The 20,097-nt window shown below is 43.2% G+C and overlaps 12 non-coding genes across 12 annotated transcripts; all 12 read left to right on the top strand.

Annotated features, from left to right (window-relative positions):
- Positions 1 to 166: 166 nt before the first annotated feature.
- LOC141177152 (U2 spliceosomal RNA) lies at positions 167 to 357 on the top strand. Its single transcript, XR_012253773.1, has one exon. It is a non-coding gene; the product is annotated as a U2 spliceosomal RNA (small nuclear RNA).
- Positions 358 to 1,472: 1,115 nt separating this feature from the next.
- Positions 1,473 to 1,663, top strand: LOC141177139 (U2 spliceosomal RNA). The gene has a single exon (XR_012253762.1). It is a non-coding gene; the product is annotated as a U2 spliceosomal RNA (small nuclear RNA).
- A 1,115-nt stretch (positions 1,664 to 2,778) lies between these two features.
- On the top strand, positions 2,779 to 2,969 carry LOC141178383 (U2 spliceosomal RNA). The gene has a single exon (XR_012254673.1). It is a non-coding gene; the product is annotated as a U2 spliceosomal RNA (small nuclear RNA).
- Positions 2,970 to 4,084: 1,115 nt separating this feature from the next.
- LOC141177127 (U2 spliceosomal RNA) lies at positions 4,085 to 4,275 on the top strand. Its single transcript, XR_012253751.1, has one exon. It is a non-coding gene; the product is annotated as a U2 spliceosomal RNA (small nuclear RNA).
- A 1,115-nt stretch (positions 4,276 to 5,390) lies between these two features.
- On the top strand, positions 5,391 to 5,581 carry LOC141177115 (U2 spliceosomal RNA). Its single transcript, XR_012253740.1, has one exon. It is a non-coding gene; the product is annotated as a U2 spliceosomal RNA (small nuclear RNA).
- Positions 5,582 to 6,696: 1,115 nt separating this feature from the next.
- On the top strand, positions 6,697 to 6,887 carry LOC141177102 (U2 spliceosomal RNA). Its single transcript, XR_012253729.1, has one exon. It is a non-coding gene; the product is annotated as a U2 spliceosomal RNA (small nuclear RNA).
- A 1,115-nt stretch (positions 6,888 to 8,002) lies between these two features.
- Positions 8,003 to 8,193, top strand: LOC141177090 (U2 spliceosomal RNA). Its single transcript, XR_012253718.1, has one exon. It is a non-coding gene; the product is annotated as a U2 spliceosomal RNA (small nuclear RNA).
- Positions 8,194 to 9,308: 1,115 nt separating this feature from the next.
- On the top strand, positions 9,309 to 9,499 carry LOC141177078 (U2 spliceosomal RNA). Its single transcript, XR_012253707.1, has one exon. It is a non-coding gene; the product is annotated as a U2 spliceosomal RNA (small nuclear RNA).
- Positions 9,500 to 15,889: 6,390 nt separating this feature from the next.
- On the top strand, positions 15,890 to 16,078 carry LOC141177772 (U2 spliceosomal RNA). Its single transcript, XR_012254326.1, has one exon. It is a non-coding gene; the product is annotated as a U2 spliceosomal RNA (small nuclear RNA).
- Positions 16,079 to 17,193: 1,115 nt separating this feature from the next.
- On the top strand, positions 17,194 to 17,384 carry LOC141177464 (U2 spliceosomal RNA). The gene has a single exon (XR_012254056.1). It is a non-coding gene; the product is annotated as a U2 spliceosomal RNA (small nuclear RNA).
- Positions 17,385 to 18,493: 1,109 nt separating this feature from the next.
- Positions 18,494 to 18,684, top strand: LOC141177066 (U2 spliceosomal RNA). The gene has a single exon (XR_012253696.1). It is a non-coding gene; the product is annotated as a U2 spliceosomal RNA (small nuclear RNA).
- A 1,106-nt stretch (positions 18,685 to 19,790) lies between these two features.
- On the top strand, positions 19,791 to 19,981 carry LOC141177054 (U2 spliceosomal RNA). Its single transcript, XR_012253685.1, has one exon. It is a non-coding gene; the product is annotated as a U2 spliceosomal RNA (small nuclear RNA).
- The last annotated feature ends 116 nt before the right edge of the window (positions 19,982 to 20,097 follow it).

Here is a 20,097-nt window from a genome sequence, read left to right as displayed (position 1 = left end):
GATCTAAAACGCGTGGATTGCAGCAGCAGCAAGCCGAAAAGTGCAGGCATGTAAGGGATCTAGAGGTTGACAACATGTCTTCTTAACGGGAGTCCAGGAGCTCATCTCCACAAATGGACTTTTCAGGATCCTTGGGTGGCTCCGTAGTTTGAAACCAATTCTGGTTATCGCTTCTCGGCCTTTTGGCTAAGATCAAGTGTAGTATCTGTTCTTATCAGTTTAATATCTGATACGTCCCCTATCTGGGGACCATATATTAAATGGATTTTTAGAACAGGGAGATGGAAAAAGAGCTTGCTCTGTCCACTCCACGCATTGACCTGGTATTGCAGTATCTCCAGGACCGGTGCACCCCTTCTTTAATGCAGTTTCTAAAATCAGAAAGAATTGAATTCAATGTTTTTTGTTCATTTTGCTTGTTTGTCGGATTTTGGGATGGACTCTTTGGCTTTGCTTTTCTTCTCCTCATTGGATTTTTCATGTTCAAAGTTGCAGAAGCCAGATTACAAGCTCATTTTGGTTCAACTTCAGCAACTGTGCATTGCATTGCCATGTAATGTGATGCAATACTATCTTTCTAGCTCTCCCTTTTTACTTCCTTTTGGATAAACAGACATATTAGGCAAGCATTTTGGAGCTTTCACCTAAATAACTACAGGTGGTGAGATAAGCTGCACAATATAATTGACCTTTCAGTATATTGTTGCACACACACCATCTATTTAGCAAATGCCCTTGTTATCAACAGCAGCCTTTTAAACTCACCTGAGCTAACAGGTATGTGCGCTGGTTACTCTGCTGCGCTTAAAATTTCTTTTTTGGTTTGCTACAATGCCTTTTCTGAAACGTTGTCTCCTTCTGCTGGAACACTGACTTCTTTCATTTAATGCCTGCAGACTATAAAAGAGAACCCAACCCAAAAAGTTTGGTTGATTAGTCTGTGGCATTCTGTTAAACTGTTGCTTATGGCGGTCTCTGTGAGCTTCTCAGCGACATTCAGCCAGCCAGGTATCCTGCCTGCAGCAGATGGAATGTGGCAATGGAACGCTGGCTGCGCGTGTCATAATAGGCTCTGAGCCTTTATATACCTGTGCACAGCAGCAGCCACCTTCAGTCTGCTGCTGGACAGCCAGCAGCAGCAGCAGCAGGAGAGGTATGTAATCAGGAGCCCTCCTGCTAAGGGTAGACAGCTGCTCGTTCCACCCCACCCCCCGCCTTAATTGGTTCTCCTCCCTTCCAACGGTGTTGAGGCGGGTGGGAACAGCAGGGGGTGAAGGTGCTGTGTTTAAAGAGGTGGAGTTATGCAGATCTAAAACGCGTGGATTGCAGCAGCAGCAAGCCGAAAAGTGCAGGCATGTAAGGGATCTAGAGGTTGACAACATGTCTTCTTAACGGGAGTCCAGGAGCTCATCTCCACAAATGGACTTTTCAGGATCCTTGGGTGGCTCCGTAGTTTGAAACCAATTCTGGTTATCGCTTCTCGGCCTTTTGGCTAAGATCAAGTGTAGTATCTGTTCTTATCAGTTTAATATCTGATACGTCCCCTATCTGGGGACCATATATTAAATGGATTTTTAGAACAGGGAGATGGAAAAAGAGCTTGCTCTGTCCACTCCACGCATTGACCTGGTATTGCAGTATCTCCAGGACCGGTGCACCCCTTCTTTAATGCAGTTTCTAAAATCAGAAAGAATTGAATTCAATGTTTTTTGTTCATTTTGCTTGTTTGTCGGATTTTGGGATGGACTCTTTGGCTTTGCTTTTCTTCTCCTCATTGGATTTTTCATGTTCAAAGTTGCAGAAGCCAGATTACAAGCTCATTTTGGTTCAACTTCAGCAACTGTGCATTGCATTGCCATGTAATGTGATGCAATGCTATCTTTCTAGCTCTCCCTTTTTACTTCCTTTTGGATAAACAGACATATTAGGCAAGCATTTTGGAGCTTTCACCTAAATAACTACAGGTGGTGAGATAAGCTGCACAATATAATTGACCTTTCAGTATATTGTTGCACACACACCATCTATTTAGCAAATGCCCTTGTTATCAACAGCAGCCTTTTAAACTCACCTGAGCTAACAGGTATGTGCCCTGGTTACTCTGCTGCGCTTAAAATTTCTTTTTTTGTTTGCTACAATGCCTTTTCTGAAACGTTGTCTCCCTCTGCTGGAACACTGACTTCTTTCATTTAATGCCTGCAGACTATAAAAGAGAACCCAACCCAAAAAGTTTGGTTGATTAGTCTGTGGCATTCTGTTAAACTGTTGCTTATGGCGGTCTCTGTGAGCTTCTCAGCGACATTCAGCCAGCCAGGTATCCTGCCTGCAGTAGATGGATTGTGGCAATGGAACGCTGGCTGCGCGTGTCATAATAGGCTCTGAGCCTTTATATACCTGTGCACAGCAGCAGCCACCTTCAGTCTGCTGCTGGACAGCCAGCAGCAGCAGCAGCAGGAGAGGTATGTAATCAGGAGCCCTCCTGCTAAGGGTAGACAGCTGCTCTATCCACCCCACCCCCCGCCTTAATTGGTTCTCCTCCCTTCCAACGGTGTTGAGGCGGGTGGGAACAGCAGGGGGTGAAGGTGCTGTGTTTAAAGAGGTGGAGTTATGCAGATCTAAAACGCGTGGATTGCAGCAGCAGCAAGCCGAAAAGTGCAGGCATGTAAGGGATCTAGAGGTTGACAACATGTCTTCTTAACGGGAGTCCAGGAGCTCATCTCCACAAATGGACTTTTCAGGATCCTTGGGTGGCTCCGTAGTTTGAAACCAATTCTGGTTATCGCTTCTCGGCCTTTTGGCTAAGATCAAGTGTAGTATCTGTTCTTATCAGTTTAATATCTGATACGTCCCCTATCTGGGGACCATATATTAAATGGATTTTTAGAACAGGGAGATGGAAAAAGAGCTTGCTCTGTCCACTCCACGCATTGACCTGGTATTGCAGTATCTCCAGGACCAGTGCACCCCTTCTTTAATGCAGTTTCTAAAATCAGAAAGAATTGAATTCAATGTTTTTTGTTCATTTTGCTTGTTTGTCGGATTTTGGGATGGACTCTTTGGCTTTGCTTTTCTTCTCCTCATTGGATTTTTCATGTTCAAAGTTGCAGAAGCCAGATTACAAGCTCATTTTGGTTCAACTTCAGCAACTGTGCATTGCATTGCCATGTAATGTGATGCAATGCTATCTTTCTAGCTCTCCCTTTTTACTTCCTTTTGGATAAACAGACATATTAGGCAAGCATTTTGGAGCTTTCACCTAAATAACTACAGGTGGTGAGATAAGCTGCACAATATAATTGACCTTTTAGTATATTGTTGCACACACACCATCTATTTAGCAAATGCCCTTGTTATCAACAGCAGCCTTTTAAACTCACCTGAGCTAACAGGTATGTGCGCTGGTTACTCTGCTGCGCTTAAAATTTCTTTTTTGGTTTGCTACAATGCCTTTTCTGAAACGTTGTCTCCCTCTGCTGGAACACTGACTTCTTTCATTTAATGCCTGCAGACTATAAAAGAGAACACAACCCAAAAAGTTTGGTTGATTAGTCTGTGGCATTCTGTTAAACTGTTGCTTATGGCGGTCTCTGTGAGCTTCTCAGCGACATTCAGCCAGCCAGGTATCCTGCCTGCAGTAGATGGAATGTGGCAATGGAACGCTGGCTGCGCGTGTCATAATAGGCTCTGAGCCTTTATATACCTGTGCACAGCAGCAGCCACCTTCAGTCTGCTGCTGGACAGCCAGCAGCAGCAGCAGCAGGAGAGGTATGTAATCAGGAGCCCTCCTGCTAAGGGTAGACAGCTGCTCGTTCCACCCCACCCCCCGCCTTAATTGGTTCTCCTCCCTTCCAACGGTGTTGAGGCGGGTGGGAACAGCAGGGGGTGAAGGTGCTGTGTTTAAAGAGGTGGAGTTATGCAGATCTAAAACGCGTGGATTGCAGCAGCAGCAAGCCGAAAAGTGCAGGCATGTAAGGGATCTAGAGGTTGACAACATGTCTTCTTAACGGGAGTCCAGGAGCTCATCTCCACAAATGGACTTTTCAGGATCCTTGGGTGGCTCCGTAGTTTGAAACCAATTCTGGTTATCGCTTCTCGGCCTTTTGGCTAAGATCAAGTGTAGTATCTGTTCTTATCAGTTTAATATCTGATACGTCCCCTATCTGGGGACCATATATTAAATGGATTTTTAGAACAGGGAGATGGAAAAAGAGCTTGCTCTGTCCACTCCACGCATTGACCTGGTATTGCAGTATCTCCAGGACCGGTGCACCCCTTCTTTAATGCAGTTTCTAAAATCAGAAAGAATTGAATTCAATGTTTTTTGTTCATTTTGCTTGTTTGTCGGATTTTGGGATGGACTCTTTGGCTTTGCTTTTCTTCTCCTCATTGGATTTTTCATGTTCAAAGTTGCAGAAGCCAGATTACAAGCTCATTTTGGTTCAACTTCAGCAACTGTGCATTGCATTGCCATGTAATGTGATGCAATGCTATCTTTCTAGCTCTCCCTTTTTACTTCCTTTTGGATAAACAGACATATTAGGCAAGCATTTTGGAGCTTTCACCTAAATAACTACAGGTGGTGAGATAAGCTGCACAATATAATTGACCTTTCAGTATATTGTTGCACACACACCATCTATTTAGCAAATGCCCTTGTTATCAACAGCAGCCTTTTAAACTCACCTGAGCTAACAGGTATGTGCGCTGGTTACTCTGCTGCGCTTAAAATTTCTTTTTTGGTTTGCTACAATGCCTTTTCTGAAACGTTGTCTCCCTCTGCTGGAACACTGACTTCTTTCATTTAATGCCTGCAGACTATAAAAGAGAACCCAACCCAAAAAGTTTGGTTGATTAGTCTGTGGCATTCTGTTAAACTGTTGCTTATGGCGGTCTCTGTGAGCTTCTCAGCGACATTCAGCCAGCCAGGTATCCTGCCTGCAGTAGATGGAATGTGGCAATGGAACGCTGGCTGCGCGTGTCATAATAGGCTCTGAGCCTTTATATACCTGTGCACAGCAGCAGCCACCTTCAGTCTGCTGCTGGACAGCCAGCAGCAGCAGCAGCAGGAGAGGTATGTAATCAGGAGCCCTCCTGCTAAGGGTAGACAGCTGCTCGTTCCACCCCACCCCCCGCCTTAATTGGTTCTCCTCCCTTCCAACGGTGTTGAGGCGGGTGGGAACAGCAGGGGGTGAAGGTGCTGTGTTTAAAGAGGTGGAGTTATGCAGATCTAAAACGCGTGGATTGCAGCAGCAGCAAGCCGAAAAGTGCAGGCATGTAAGGGATCTAGAGGTTGACAACATGTCTTCTTAACGGGAGTCCAGGAGCTCATCTCCACAAATGGACTTTTCAGGATCCTTGGGTGGCTCCGTAGTTTGAAACCAATTCTGGTTATCGCTTCTCGGCCTTTTGGCTAAGATCAAGTGTAGTATCTGTTCTTATCAGTTTAATATCTGATACGTCCCCTATCTGGGGACCATATATTAAATGGATTTTTAGAACAGGGAGATGGAAAAAGAGCTTGCTCTGTCCACTCCACGCATTGACCTGGTATTGCAGTATCTCCAGGACCGGTGCACCCCTTCTTTAATGCAGTTTCTAAAATCAGAAAGAATTGAATTCAATGTTTTTTGTTCATTTTGCTTGTTTGTCGGATTTTGGGATGGACTCTTTGGCTTTGCTTTTCTTCTCCTCATTGGATTTTTCATGTTCAAAGTTGCAGAAGCCAGATTACAAGCTCATTTTGGTTCAACTTCAGCAACTGTGCATTGCATTGCCATGTAATGTGATGCAATGCTATCTTTCTAGCTCTCCCTTTTTACTTCCTTTTGGATAAACAGACATATTAGGCAAGCATTTTGGAGCTTTCACCTAAATAACTACAGGTGGTGAGATAAGCTGCACAATATAATTGACCTTTCAGTATATTGTTGCACACACACCATCTATTTAGCAAATGCCCTTGTTATCAACAGCAGCCTTTTAAACTCACCTGAGCTAACAGGTATGTGCGCTGGTTACTCTGCTGCGCTTAAAATTTCTTTTTTGGTTTGCTACAATGCCTTTTCTGAAACGTTGTCTCCTTCTGCTGGAACACTGACTTCTTTCATTTAATGCCTGCAGACTATAAAAGAGAACCCAACCCAAAAAGTTTGGTTGATTAGTCTGTGGCATTCTGTTAAACTGTTGCTTATGGCGGTCTCTGTGAGCTTCTCAGCGACATTCAGCCAGCCAGGTATCCTGCCTGCAGTAGATGGAATGTGGCAATGGAACGCTGGCTGCGCGTGTCATAATAGGCTCTGAGCCTTTATATACCTGTGCACAGCAGCAGCCACCTTCAGTCTGCTGCTGGACAGCCAGCAGCAGCAGCAGCAGGAGAGGTATGTAATCAGGAGCCCTCCTGCTAAGGGTAGACAGCTGCTCATTCCACCCCACCCCCCGCCTTAATTGGTTCTCCTCCCTTCCAACGGTGTTGAGGCGGGTGGGAACAGCAGGGGGTGAAGGTGCTGTGTTTAAAGAGGTGGAGTTATGCAGATCTAAAACGCGTGGATTGCAGCAGCAGCAAGCCGAAAAGTGCAGGCATGTAAGGGATCTAGAGGTTGACAACATGTCTTCTTAACGGGAGTCCAGGAGCTCATCTCCACAAATGGACTTTTCAGGATCCTTGGGTGGCTCCGTAGTTTGAAACCAATTCTGGTTATCGCTTCTCGGCCTTTTGGCTAAGATCAAGTGTAGTATCTGTTCTTATCAGTTTAATATCTGATACGTCCCCTATCTGGGGACCATATATTAAATGGATTTTTAGAACAGGGAGATGGAAAAAGAGCTTGCTCTGTCCACTCCACGCATTGACCTGGTATTGCAGTATCTCCAGGACCGGTGCACCCCTTCTTTAATGCAGTTTCTAAAATCAGAAAGAATTGAATTCAATGTTTTTTGTTCATTTTGCTTGTTTGTCGGATTTTGGGATGGACTCTTTGGCTTTGCTTTTCTTCTCCTCATTGGATTTTTCATGTTCAAAGTTGCAGAAGCCAGATTACAAGCTCATTTTGGTTCAACTTCAGCAACTGTGCATTGCATTGCCATGTAATGTGATGCAATGCTATCTTTCTAGCTCTCCCTTTTTACTTCCTTTTGGATAAACAGACATATTAGGCAAGCATTTTGGAGCTTTCACCTAAATAACTACAGGTGGTGAGATAAGCTGCACAATATAATTGACCTTTCAGTATATTGTTGCACACACACCATCTATTTAGCAAATGCCCTTGTTATCAACAGCAGCCTTTTAAACTCACCTGAGCTAACAGGTATGTGCGCTGGTTACTCTGCTGCGCTTAAAATTTCTTTTTTGGTTTGCTACAATGCCTTTTCTGAAACGTTGTCTCCTTCTGCTGGAACACTGACTTCTTTCATTTAATGCCTGCAGACTATAAAAGAGAACCCAACCCAAAAAGTTTGGTTGATTAGTCTGTGGCATTCTGTTAAACTGTTGCTTATGGCGGTCTCTGTGAGCTTCTCAGCGACATTCAGCCAGCCAGGTATCCTGCCTGCAGTAGATGGAATGTGGCAATGGAACGCTGGCTGCGCGTGTCATAATAGGCTCTGAGCCTTTATATACCTGTGCACAGCAGCAGCCACCTTCAGTCTGCTGCTGGACAGCCAGCAGCAGCAGCAGCAGGAGAGGTATGTAATCAGGAGCCCTCCTGCTAAGGGTAGACAGCTGCTCGTTCCACCCCACCCCCCGCCTTAATTGGTTCTCCTCCCTTCCAACGGTGTTGAGGCGGGTGGGAACAGCAGGGGGTGAAGGTGCTGTGTTTAAAGAGGTGGAGTTATGCAGATCTAAAACGCGTGGATTGCAGCAGCAGCAAGCCGAAAAGTGCAGGCATGTAAGGGATCTAGAGGTTGACAACATGTCTTCTTAACGGGAGTCCAGGAGCTCATCTCCACAAATGGACTTTTCAGGATCCTTGGGTGGCTCCGTAGTTTGAAACCAATTCTGGTTATCGCTTCTCGGCCTTTTGGCTAAGATCAAGTGTAGTATCTGTTCTTATCAGTTTAATATCTGATACGTCCCCTATCTGGGGACCATATATTAAATGGATTTTTAGAACAGGGAGATGGAAAAAGAGCTTGCTCTGTCCACTCCACGCATTGACCTGGTATTGCAGTATCTCCAGGACCGGTGCACCCCTTCTTTAATGCAGTTTCTAAAATCAGAAAGAATTGAATTCAATGTTTTTTGTTCATTTTGCTTGTTTGTCGGATTTTGGGATGGACTCTTTGGCTTTGCTTTTCTTCTCCTCATTGGATTTTTCATGTTCAAAGTTGCAGAAGCCAGATTACAAGCTCATTTTGGTTCAACTTCAGCAACTGTGCATTGCATTGCCATGTAATGTGATGCAATGCTATCTTTCTAGCTCTCCCTTTTTACTTCCTTTTGGATAAACAGACATATTAGGCAAGCATTTTGGAGCTTTCACCTAAATAACTACAGGTGGTGAGATAAGCTGCACAATATAATTGACCTTTCAGTATATTGTTGCACACACACCATCTATTTAGCAAATGCCCTTGTTATCAACAGCAGCCTTTTAAACTCACCTGAGCTAACAGGTATGTGCGCTGGTTACTCTGCTGCGCTTAAAATTTCTTTTTTGGTTTGCTACAATGCCTTTTCTGAAACGTTGTCTCCTTCTGCTGGAACACTGACTTCTTTCATTTAATGCCTGTAGACTATAAAAGAGAACCCAACCCAAAAAGTTTGGTTGATTAGTCTGTGGCATTCTGTTAAACTGTTGCTTATGGCGGTCTCTGTGAGCTTCTCAGCGACATTCAGCCAGCCAGGTATCCTGCCTGCAGTAGATGGAATGTGGCAATGGAACGCTGGCTGCGCGTGTCATAATAGGCTCTGAGCCTTTATATACCTGTGCACAGCAGCAGCCACCTTCAGTCTGCTGCTGGACAGCCAGCAGCAGCAGCAGCAGGAGAGGTATGTAATCAGGAGCCCTCCTGCTAAGGGTAGACAGCTGCTCGTTCCACCCCACCCCCCGCCTTAATTGGTTCTCCTCCCTTCCAACGGTGTTGAGGCGGGTGGGAACAGCAGGGGGTGAAGGTGCTGTGTTTAAAGAGGTGGAGTTATGCAGATCTAAAACGCGTGGATTGCAGCAGCAGCAAGCCGAAAAGTGCAGGCATGTAAGGGATCTAGAGGTTGACAACATGTCTTCTTAACGGGAGTCCAGGAGCTCATCTCCACAAATGGACTTTTCAGGATCCTTGGGTGGCTCCGTAGTTTGAAACCAATTCTGGTTATCGCTTCTCGGCCTTTTGGCTAAGATCAAGTGTAGTATCTGTTCTTATCAGTTTAATATCTGATACGTCCCCTATCTGGGGACCATATATTAAATGGATTTTTAGAACAGGGAGATGGAAAAAGAGCTTGCTCTGTCCACTCCACGCATTGACCTGGTATTGCAGTATCTCCAGGACCGGTGCACCCCTTCTTTAATGCAGTTTCTAAAATCAGAAAGAATTGAATTCAATGTTTTTTGTTCATTTTGCTTGTTTGTCGGATTTTGGGATGGACTCTTTGGCTTTGCTTTTCTTCTCCTCATTGGATTTTTCATGTTCAAAGTTGCAGAAGCCAGATTACAAGCTCATTTTGGTTCAACTTCAGCAACTGTGCATTGCATTGCCATGTAATGTGATGCAATGCTATCTTTCTAGCTCTCCCTTTTTACTTTCTTTTGGATAAACAGACATATTAGGCAAGCATTTTGGAGCTTTCACCTAAATAACTACAGGTGGTGAGATAAGCTGCACAATATAATTGACCTTTCAGTATATTGTTGCACACACACCATCTATTTAGCAAATGCCCTTGTTATCAACAGCAGCCTTTTAAACTCACCTGAGCTAACAGGTATGTGCGCTGGTTACTCTGCTGCGCTTAAAATTTCTTTTTTGGTTTGCTACAATGCCTTTTCTGAAACGTTGTCTCCTTCTGCTGGAACACTGACTTCTTTCATTTAATGCCTGCAGACTATAAAAGAGAACCCAACCCAAAAAGTTTGGTTGATTAGTCTGTGGCATTCTGTTAAACTGTTGCTTATGGCGGTCTCTGTGAGCTTCTCAGCGACATTCAGCCAGCCAGGTATCCTGCCTGCAGTAGATGGAATGTGGCAATGGAACGCTGGCTGCGCGTGTCATAATAGGCTCTGAGCCTTTATATACCTGTGCACAGCAGCAGCCACCTTCAGTCTGCTGCTGGACAGCCAGCAGCAGCAGCAGCAGGAGAGGTATGTAATCAGGAGCCCTCCTGCTAAGGGTAGACAGCTGCTCGTTCCACCCCACCCCCCGCCTTAATTGGTTCTCCTCCCTTCCAACGGTGTTGAGGCGGGTGGGAACAGCAGGGGGTGAAGGTGCTGTGTTTAAAGAGGTGGAGTTATGCAGATCTAAAACGCGTGGATTGCAGCAGCAGCAAGCCGAAAAGTGCAGGCATGTAAGGGATCTAGAGGTTGACAACATGTCTTCTTAACGGGAGTCCAGGAGCTCATCTCCACAAATGGACTTTTCAGGATCCTTGGGTGGCTCCGTAGTTTGAAACCAATTCTGGTTATCGCTTCTCGGCCTTTTGGCTAAGATCAAGTGCTTTATTGCAGGAGATTGTGGTTGAAGGGCACTCGGGTACCCCTCTCCTTGGCCTGGCAGGATCGTCCACTTTGGTGGACTTAACCTGCTTGCTGCTATTAGGGAGAGGGCTTAGTCCCAGGGTAACGAGTTGCGATCCCCCAGCTTCCAGGTGTTTTTCGTTGCAAGAACACTGGGAGCGCAGATTGCAAGCGGCTGCAATTTGCAACCTTGTTGCGTTTTTCCATGGAGGTTGACCCTAACCTCGTGCCTCTTTATGCGAGGCTAAAAAACTCTATCCGAGTTCACTTCACGGCGGGTGGCTCGGATATGAGGAAATTAGGGTATGTAGTCCAGGACGTGCTCAGGAACCTTCTTGGCGTACAAAGGAATGAAATTCTCTCCATCCAGGATTATCCCAGAAGAGGTGACTATGACATCACATTCACCGGAGAAGGTATTTTTAGAGATGTACTAGAAAAGTTAAAAAAAGTTGAAAATAGTCCTGTTTTGAAAGGGATACAAATTGTTGAGCACGTCCTGGATGAGGTAAGACTGGTTATTGTAAAAATATTTTCGCCCTTTGTTTCTGCTCCAGAAGTAATGTCATTTCTAGCAATTTATTTTAAAAGTGTTAAATGTATTGGGAAGATATTAAACGAATATAACATATGGACATCTAAGTGGAAATTCCTTGTGAAGTGTACAAGAGATCCAAATACATCAGGTGGTATACGGCTCCCCCCTGCCCGTTTCAAAATTGGGCAAACAAATGGGGATTTCTTCTTTTCTGGGATGCCAGTATATTGCAGAAATTGTGGGCGCTATGGTCATTCAAAAGAAAACTGTCATGTATCATGTAGAAATTGTGCTAGTGAAGAACATGAGACAAAAGAATGCCCTAAGGAAAAGAAATGCAGTTTTTGCCAGACTCCAGGTCACTTTTATTTTTCTTGCCCTCACAGATTTCGGGAAGATGAGCAAAATGGGAAGTCCAAGACGTCCGACCAAGGACCAAAAGATCAGACCACCCCTCAGGAGGAGGAACAACAACCTGGAGCCTCTGGAGACAATAAGGGCGTACCAAATAGTGAAGTGTCTCCAGAGTCTATGACAGGTAAAATACCAAATCCCAAAACCTGGCTGCAGGACCTGCGGGAGTCCAAAAGGAGGGCTGAGAAGGAGCAGAAGGGCACTACTGGTAAGGTCAAAAGGGACCGGCAAAAGGCCGACACAGAAGCCCATGCCCAGTCTGGGTCTCCTAGTGCTGAGGGCGCTGAGTGGATAAAGGTGGGTCCTAAGAAAAAGAAAAAGGGTGGTTCGGAGGAGGCAGCAGGAGGTGAACAGATGGACACTTCTCCTGAAGGGGACGTGGACGCTGGACCCTCAGGGGTTTCGGTCTCCGCTGCTACAGGTGGGGACCGGGATCTTGCTGCCTCTGAAGAGTCAGAGGCTCTGCCTTGTGCGCAACCTCCTCCTATAGGACGACCTTCTACAGGTCAAACAGGGGCGGCGGAACCCCTCGGAGACCCACCTGATGAGGAACTGCATGGCCAGCCAATGGAGACCCAGCGGGTTCTGCCAGCCAGCCCTCCGAGCTATGCCAGTGTAGCGTCGGGTTTATATAAATGTGGTAATCTTTCCTCCTCCACGGAGACTCTCGTGACGATACTATCAGATGAGGAGGGAGGCACAAGCCCAGTGGTCTGATCAGGTTCATCGGACAGGTAAATCCGTTGCTCTTAGTTACCTAAGTAAAATTTCTACATTTTCTAATGATGGCTGAACTCAAAGGTATTTCCCTCAACGTGAGAGGCATAAAATCTAACACGAGAAGAACTGCTCTTTTTAATTTTTTTACGTGTTTTACTGCATCTGTATTTTTTCTGCAAGAATGTAATATCCCACATGAAATGTCATATCAAAAATATAAAGATGAGTGGAAGTGTGGGCCATCTGTCTGGTCCGGATCGAATGCTGCAGGATCAGCGGGTGTAGCCATACTTTTTAAAGGGAACGTTTTAATTGATTTTATTCAGGAAATTTTACCAGGTCGTATTTTATTAGTGAAAGCTTTTATTGATGGTATTAGATGGCAGTTTTTAAATTTTTATGGATCAACAGAGAAAAATGAAAGAGCCGAAATGCTTGATCTTTTACCATTATTTATTAATAACTCTGAACCTTTTATCTTAGCAGGGGATTTTAATTGTGTTTTAAAAGGTGAAAACCGGCGCTCCAGCTCTGTAAGCAGGAACTACGATAAAACCTCAGGTATGCTACATGATATAGTCAAAGATGCTAAATTGATAGACATATATAAAGAGTGTCATAGTGATAGCCCAGAGGACGCCGGTTTCACTTGGAGCAATGCTAATTGTAGCTCTAGGATTGATTTTATTTTTGGTTCAGATAAAACAATACCTGCCAAATGTGAAGTTTTAACTAATATATTTTCAGACCATAAACTTTTATCCTTTACCATAAAAGTAAATGACAACAAAAAATGTGGTAAGAAAAGCTGGAAAATGAACGTATCCCTTTTAACCGACCCGCAGATTTTATCAGATTTTATTGAGTTTTATAGGAAATGTAGAAAAGGGAAAAAAACAAATGAGACTATGAGTGTATGGTGGGATAGAATGAAAGTAAAAATAAAAGACTTTTTTATTAAAAAGAGTATATGTAGAGCCAAAGAAAAATATGAAGAATATAGAATTTTAAATACCCGCCTACAAACATTATTTAAGCTCAGAGACAATGGGATAGATGTACAACTTGATATTTCAAACTTAAAAGAAGAGATTTCAAAATGGCTAGAACAAAAAGGAAAAGAGATAATTTTTCGTTCTAGAGTACAACATATAGAAGAAAATGAAAAGTGTTCCAGATATTTTTTTAGGAAAAATAAAAAAGAAAAAGTGATAATTGACCATATAGATGGTGAGAATAATATAAAAAATATGCTGGGTAAAGTTGAGGGGTTTTTTTCTAATCTTTTTAATGGAAAAAATATAGATAATAAATTAATGGATGATTCGCTGCAAGGACTAACAGCTGTTTTAGATCCCGCATCCCAAGAGTTTTTATCCCAAGTTTTAACGGAACAAGAAGTGTTAAAAACTATTAAAAGTTTTAAAACTGGAAAGGTCCCTGGTCCTGATGGCATCCCAATAGAATTTTATGTATGTTTTTATGATATTTTAAAAGATGATTTGTTTTATTTGTTTACTGAGGTTTTTAATAATAAGGTTTTATTAAATTCCTGGAAGAAAGGTGAAGTCTCCCTCCTATACAAAAAAGGCGATAAATCAAAATTAGAAAACTGGAGACCAATAACACTTTTAAATTGTGACTATAAAATAATGGCTAAAATTTGTGCAAATCGTCTAAAAGAAGTCATCAGCAAAGTTATTCATTCTAATCAAGTGTGTGGGGTGCCGGGGCGCAGTATATGGGACAATCTGAATTTAGTGAAAGACTGTATTGAGGATGTGAAAGACAGAAAGGGGAAAATGGCGATTTTATCTATTGATTTTGAAAAAGCATTTGACCGTGTCTCACACTTTTATCTTTTTAAAGTTTTAGAGAAAATGGGCATACCAGAAGGGTTTTTACTATCGCTTAAAGCATTTTACAAGGATTGTACAAGTAAGATTTTAGTGAATGGTTTTAAGACACAAGAGGTATTTTTACGGTCAGGGGTGAAACAGGGATGCCCTCTGTCCCCCCTACTGTTTATCTGTGCACTGGAACCAATGTTATGTGCAATACGCCAAAATAAACAGATATGCGGTGTCCCTCTGCCTGGAAGCGGTGGTTTGGAGGCCAAGGTTGTAGGCTACATGGATGACGTGGCGGTCTTGTGTACAGATGCACCATCACTTACGGCCACTCTCCATCAATTGCAATCCTTTTGCCTAGCTTCTGGTTTTAAAATCAATTTTAATAAGTGTAACATTTTAAGTGTTGGGGGGATGATTTTACGTGATGTACCAATTAATGTCTCCGAATCCATTTCCATTTTAGGTATATCATTCACTGAAAATAATGATGGTTATAATAGTTGGGAAACAGTTACACAGAAAGTAAATACGAAAATATGTATGTGGAACATGAGGAGACTTACAATGGAGGGTAAAGTATTGGTTTTAAAGATGGTGATTTTACCTCTTTTATTGTATCTTAGCATGGTTTTCCCCCCGCCTGTTAATGTTTTAAAAAAGATAACCAAAACCTGTTTTACCTTCTTTTGGAACTCAAAAATGGAAAAGCTGAAAAGAGAAATCGTGATGAAATCAAAAGTAAAAGGTGGTAAAGATTTTCCAGATTTTAATAGGTTTCTTTTAATCCATCTGTTCGTTTACTGTTTTAATGCCCTTTTTAAGAATCACTATTGGTCCTTTTTTATGCGTTTTAATACAGGATTTTTTATGAGAAAGTTTGGATGGTATGAAGTTAATATATCTGTGCCCCATGCTTTTAATTTGTCGACGCATTATGAGATTTTAAGGAAAATAGTGTCCGATTTTAATTTAGGGACTAAGAAAATAGAGGAATTAAGAAATAGTAAGAAACTAATTAAAGAAATATGTAAAAGTGAGGAAATATGTAATGTTGACAGATATGATGATGACAAATCTATGTCTATCTGGAAAATGATTAACGTTTTTTATCTTTTTAATGAACAGAGAGATCTGGCTTGGAGTTGCATGCACCGCTGTCTTCCTTGCCGGGCATTCCAATACAGAAGAGGATTTGTGAGGTCTGCCATCTGCCCAAGAGCCGGATGCCAAGACGAGGAAACGGTGGAACATCTATTATGGACATGTAATTTTGCAAAGGATTTCTGGAGAAGACTGCTCCCCCTACTGGAAAGGGTGGCAGACCTCAAGGACTTTACATATAAAACTGTGCTATACGGACTTATGGAATGCCCCACAATGGACCAGTACACAATGGCTTGGAAGACAGTGAACTGCGCCAAGTCATCTCTCTGGAAAGCGCGCAACATTGCTATTTTTAAACAAGATGTTTTATCAGTGAATGATGTTTTAAGTTTATGTTTATGTGAAATGTATACTTATTATTTAATTGACAAAAAGAAGAATATACATATTTCCAAAAAATGGCTTGTTCACCAATGGAACCTAATTATTTAAAATCTTTGTATTTTTTTGTTTTGTAAATTTCATTTGTCTTTTAACGTTTGGTATTTGTGTAATTATGCTTGTAATTTGTTAAAATTTTAATAAACGGTTTTATCCCTCTGCAGGGGATAGCCAAATAAAAAAAAAAATCTGTTCTTATCAGTTTAATATCTGATACGTCCCCTATCTGGGGACCATATATTAAATGGATTTTTAGAACAGGGAGATGGAAAAAGAGCTTGCTCTGTCCACTCCACGCATTGACCTGGTATTGCAGTATCTCCAGGACCGGTGCACCCCTTCTTTAATGCAGTTTCTAAAATCAGAAAGTATTGAATTCAATGTTTTTTGTTCATTTTGCTTGTTTGTCGGATTTTGGGATGGACTCTTTGGCTTTGCTTTTCTTCTCCTCATTGGATTTTTCATGTTCAAAGTTGCAGAAGCCAGATTACAAGCTCATTTTGGTTCAACTTCAGCAACTGTGCATTGCATTGCCATGTAATGTGATGCAATGCTATCTTTCTAGCTCTCCCTTTTTACTTCCTTTTGGATAAACAGACATATTAGGCAAGCATTTTGGAGCTTTCACCTAAATAACTACAGGTGGTGAGATAAGCTGCACAATATAATTGACCTTTCAGTATATTGTTGCACACACACCATCTATTTAGCAAATGCCCTTGTTATCAACAGCAGCCTTTTAAACTCACCTGAGCTAACAGGTATGTGCGCTGGTTACTCTGCTGCGCTTAAAATTTCTTTTTTGGTTTGCTACAATGCCTTTTCTGAAACGTTGTCTCCTTCTGCTGGAACACTGACTTCTTTCATTTAATGCCTGCAGACTATAAAAGAGAACCCAACCCAAAAAGTTTGGTTGATTAGTCTGTGGCATTCTGTTAAACTGTTGCTTATGGCGGTCTCTGTGAGCTTCTCAGCGACATTCAGCCAGCCAGGTATCCTGCCTGCAGTAGATGGAATGTGGCAATGGAACGCTGGCTGCGCGTGTCATAATAGGCTCTGAGCCTTTATATACCTGTGCACAGCAGCAGCCACCTTCAGTCTGCTGCTGGACAGCCAGCAGCAGCAGCAGCAGGAGAGGTATGTAATCAGGAGCCCTCCTGCTAAGGGTAGACAGCTGCTCGTTCCACCCCACCCCCCGCCTTAATTGGTTCTCCTCCCTTCCAACGGTGTTGAGGCGGGTGGGAACAGCAGGGGGTGAAGGTGCTGTGTTTAAAGAGGTGGAGTTATGCAGATCTAAAACGCGTGGATTGCAGCAGCAGCAAGCCGAAAAGTGCAGGCATGTAAGGGATCTAGAGGTTGACAACATGTCTTCTTAACGGGAGTCCAGGAGCTCATCTCCACAAATGGACTTTTCAGGATCCTTGGGTGGCTCCGTAGTTTGAAACCAATTCTGGTTATCGCTTCTCGGCCTTTTGGCTAAGATCAAGTGTAGTATCTGTTCTTATCAGTTTAATATCTGATACATCCCCTATCTGGGGACCATATATTAAATGGATTTTTAGAACAGGGAGATGGAAAAAGAGCTTGCTCTGTCCACTCCACGCATTGACCTGGTATTGCAGTATCTCCAGGACCGGTGCACCCCTTCTTTAATGCAGTTTCTAAAATCAGAAAGAATTGAATTCAATGTTTTTTGTTCATTTTGCTTGTTTGTCGGATTTTGGGATGGACTCTTTGGCTTTGCTTTTCTTCTCCTCATTGGATTTTTCATGTTCAAAGTTGCAGAAGCCAGATTACAAGCTCATTTTGGTTCAACTTCAGCAACTGTGCATTGCATTGCCATGTAATGTGATGCAATGCTATCTTTCTAGCTCTCCCTTTTTACTTCCTTTTGGATAAACAGACATATTAGGCAAGCATTTTGGAGCTTTCACCTAAATAACTACAGGTGGTGAGATAAGCTGCACAATATAATTGACCTTTCAGTATATTGTTGCACACACACCATCTATTTAGCAAATGCCCTTGTTATCAACAGCAGCCTTTTAAACTCACCTGAGCTAACAGGTATGTGCGCTGGTTACTCTGCTGCGCTTAAAATTTCTTTTTTGGTTTGCTACAATGCCTTTTCTGAAACGTTGTCTCCTTCTGCTGGAACACTGACTTCTTTCATTTAATGCCTGCAGACTATAAAAGAGAACCCAACCCAAAAAGTTTGGTTGATTAGTCTGTGGCATTCTGTTAAACTGTTGCTTATGGCGGTCTCTGTGAGCTTCTCAGCGACATTCAGCCAGCCAGGTATCCTGCCTGCAGTAGATGGAATGTGGCAATGGAACGCTGGCTGCGCGTGTCATAATAGGCTCTGAGCCTTTATATACCTGTGCACAGCAGCAGCCACCTTCAGTCTGCTGCTGGACAGCCAGCAGCAGCAGGAGAGGTATGTAATCAGGAGCCCTCCTGCTAAGGGTAGACAGCTGCTCGTTCCACCCCACCCCCCGCCTTAATTGGTTCTCCTCCCTTCCAACGGTGTTGAGGCGGGTGGGAACAGCAGGGGGTGAAGGTGCTGTGTTTAAAGAGGTGGAGTTATGCAGATCTAAAACGCGTGGATTGCAGCAGCAGCAAGCCGAAAAGTGCAGGCATGTAAGGGATCTAGAGGTTGACAACATGTCTTCTTAACGGGAGTCCAGGAGCTCATCTCCACAAATGGACTTTTCAGGATCCTTGGGTGGCTCCGTAGTTTGAAACCAATTCTGGTTATCGCTTCTCGGCCTTTTGGCTAAGATCAAGTGTAGTATCTGTTCTTATCAGTTTAATATCTGATACGTCCCCTATCTGGGGACCATATATTAAATGGATTTTTAGAACAGGGAGATGGAAAAAGAGCTTGCTCTGTCCACTCCACGCATTGACCTGGTATTGCAGTATCTCCAGGACCGGTGCACCCCTTCTTTAATGCAGTTTCTAAAATCAGAAAGAATTGAATTCAATGTTTTTTGTTCATTTTGCTTGTTTGTCGGATTTTGGGATGGACTCTTTGGCTTTGCTTTTCTTCTCCTCATTGGATTTTTCATGTTCAAAGTTGCAGAAGCCAGATTACAAGCTCATTTTGGTTCAACTTCAGCAACTGTGCATTGCATTGCCATGTAATGTGATGCAATGCTATCTTTCTAGCTCTCCCTTTTTACTTCCTTTTGGATAAACAGACATATTAGGCAAGCATTTTGGAGCTTTCACCTAAATAACTACAGGTGGTGAGATAAGCTGCACAATATAATTGACCTTTCAGTATATTGTTGCACACACACCATCTATTTAGCAAATGCCCTTGTTATCAACAGCAGCCTTTTAAACTCACCTGAGCTAACAGGTATGTGCGCTGGTTACTCTGCTGCGCTTAAAATTTCTTTTTTGGTTTGCTACAATGCCTTTTCTGAAACGTTGTCTCCTTCTGCTGGAACACTGACTTCTTTCATTTAATGCCTGCAGACTATAAAAGAGAACCCAACCCAAAAAGTTTGGTTGATTAGTCTGTGGCATTCTGTTAAACTGTTGCTTATGGCGGTCTCTGTGAGCTTCTCAGCGACATTCAGCCAGCCAGGTATCCTGCCTGCAGTAGATGGAATGTGGCAATGGAACGCTGGCTGCGCGTGTCATAATAGGCTCTGAGCCTTTATATACCTGTGCACAGCAGCAGCCACCTTCAGTCTGCTGCTGGACAGCCAGCAGCAGGAGAGGTATGTAATCAGGAGCCCTCCTGCTAAGGGTAGACAGCTGCTCGTTCCACCCCACCCCCCGCCTTAATTGGTTCTCCTCCCTTCCAACGGTGTTGAGGCGGGTGGGAACAGCAGGGGGTGAAGGTGCTGTGTTTAAAGAGGTGGAGTTATGCAGATCTAAAACGCGTGGATTGCAGCAGCAGCAAGCCGAAAAGTGCAGGCATGTAAGGGATCTAGAGGTTGACAACATGTCTTCTTAACGGGAGTCCAGGAGCTCATCTCCACAAATGGACTTTTCAGGATCCTTGGGTGGCTCCGTAGTTTGAAACCAATTCTGGTTATCGCTTCTCGGCCTTTTGGCTAAGATCAAGTGTAGTATCTGTTCTTATCAGTTTAATATCTGATACGTCCCCTATCTGGGGACCATATATTAAATGGATTTTTAGAACAGGGAGATGGAAAAAGAGCTTGCTCTGTCCACTCCACGCATTGACCTGGTATTGCAGTATCTCCAGGACCGGTGCACCCCTTCTTTAATGCAGTTTCTAAAATCAGAAAGAATTGAATTCAATGTTTTTTGTTCATTTTGCTTGTTTGTCGGATTTTGGGATGGACTCTTTGGCTTTGCTTTTCTTCTCCTCATTGGA

This window comes from Phyllobates terribilis, unplaced genomic scaffold, assembly GCF_046119375.1.
Source record: "Phyllobates terribilis strain yellow unplaced genomic scaffold, ASM4611937v1 Scaffold_27__1_contigs__length_16484149, whole genome shotgun sequence".
Taxonomy (NCBI): domain Eukaryota; kingdom Metazoa; phylum Chordata; class Amphibia; order Anura; family Dendrobatidae; genus Phyllobates; species Phyllobates terribilis.
Note: the sequence above shows the minus strand (reverse complement) of the source record. Positions and strands in the feature narration are given on the sequence as shown.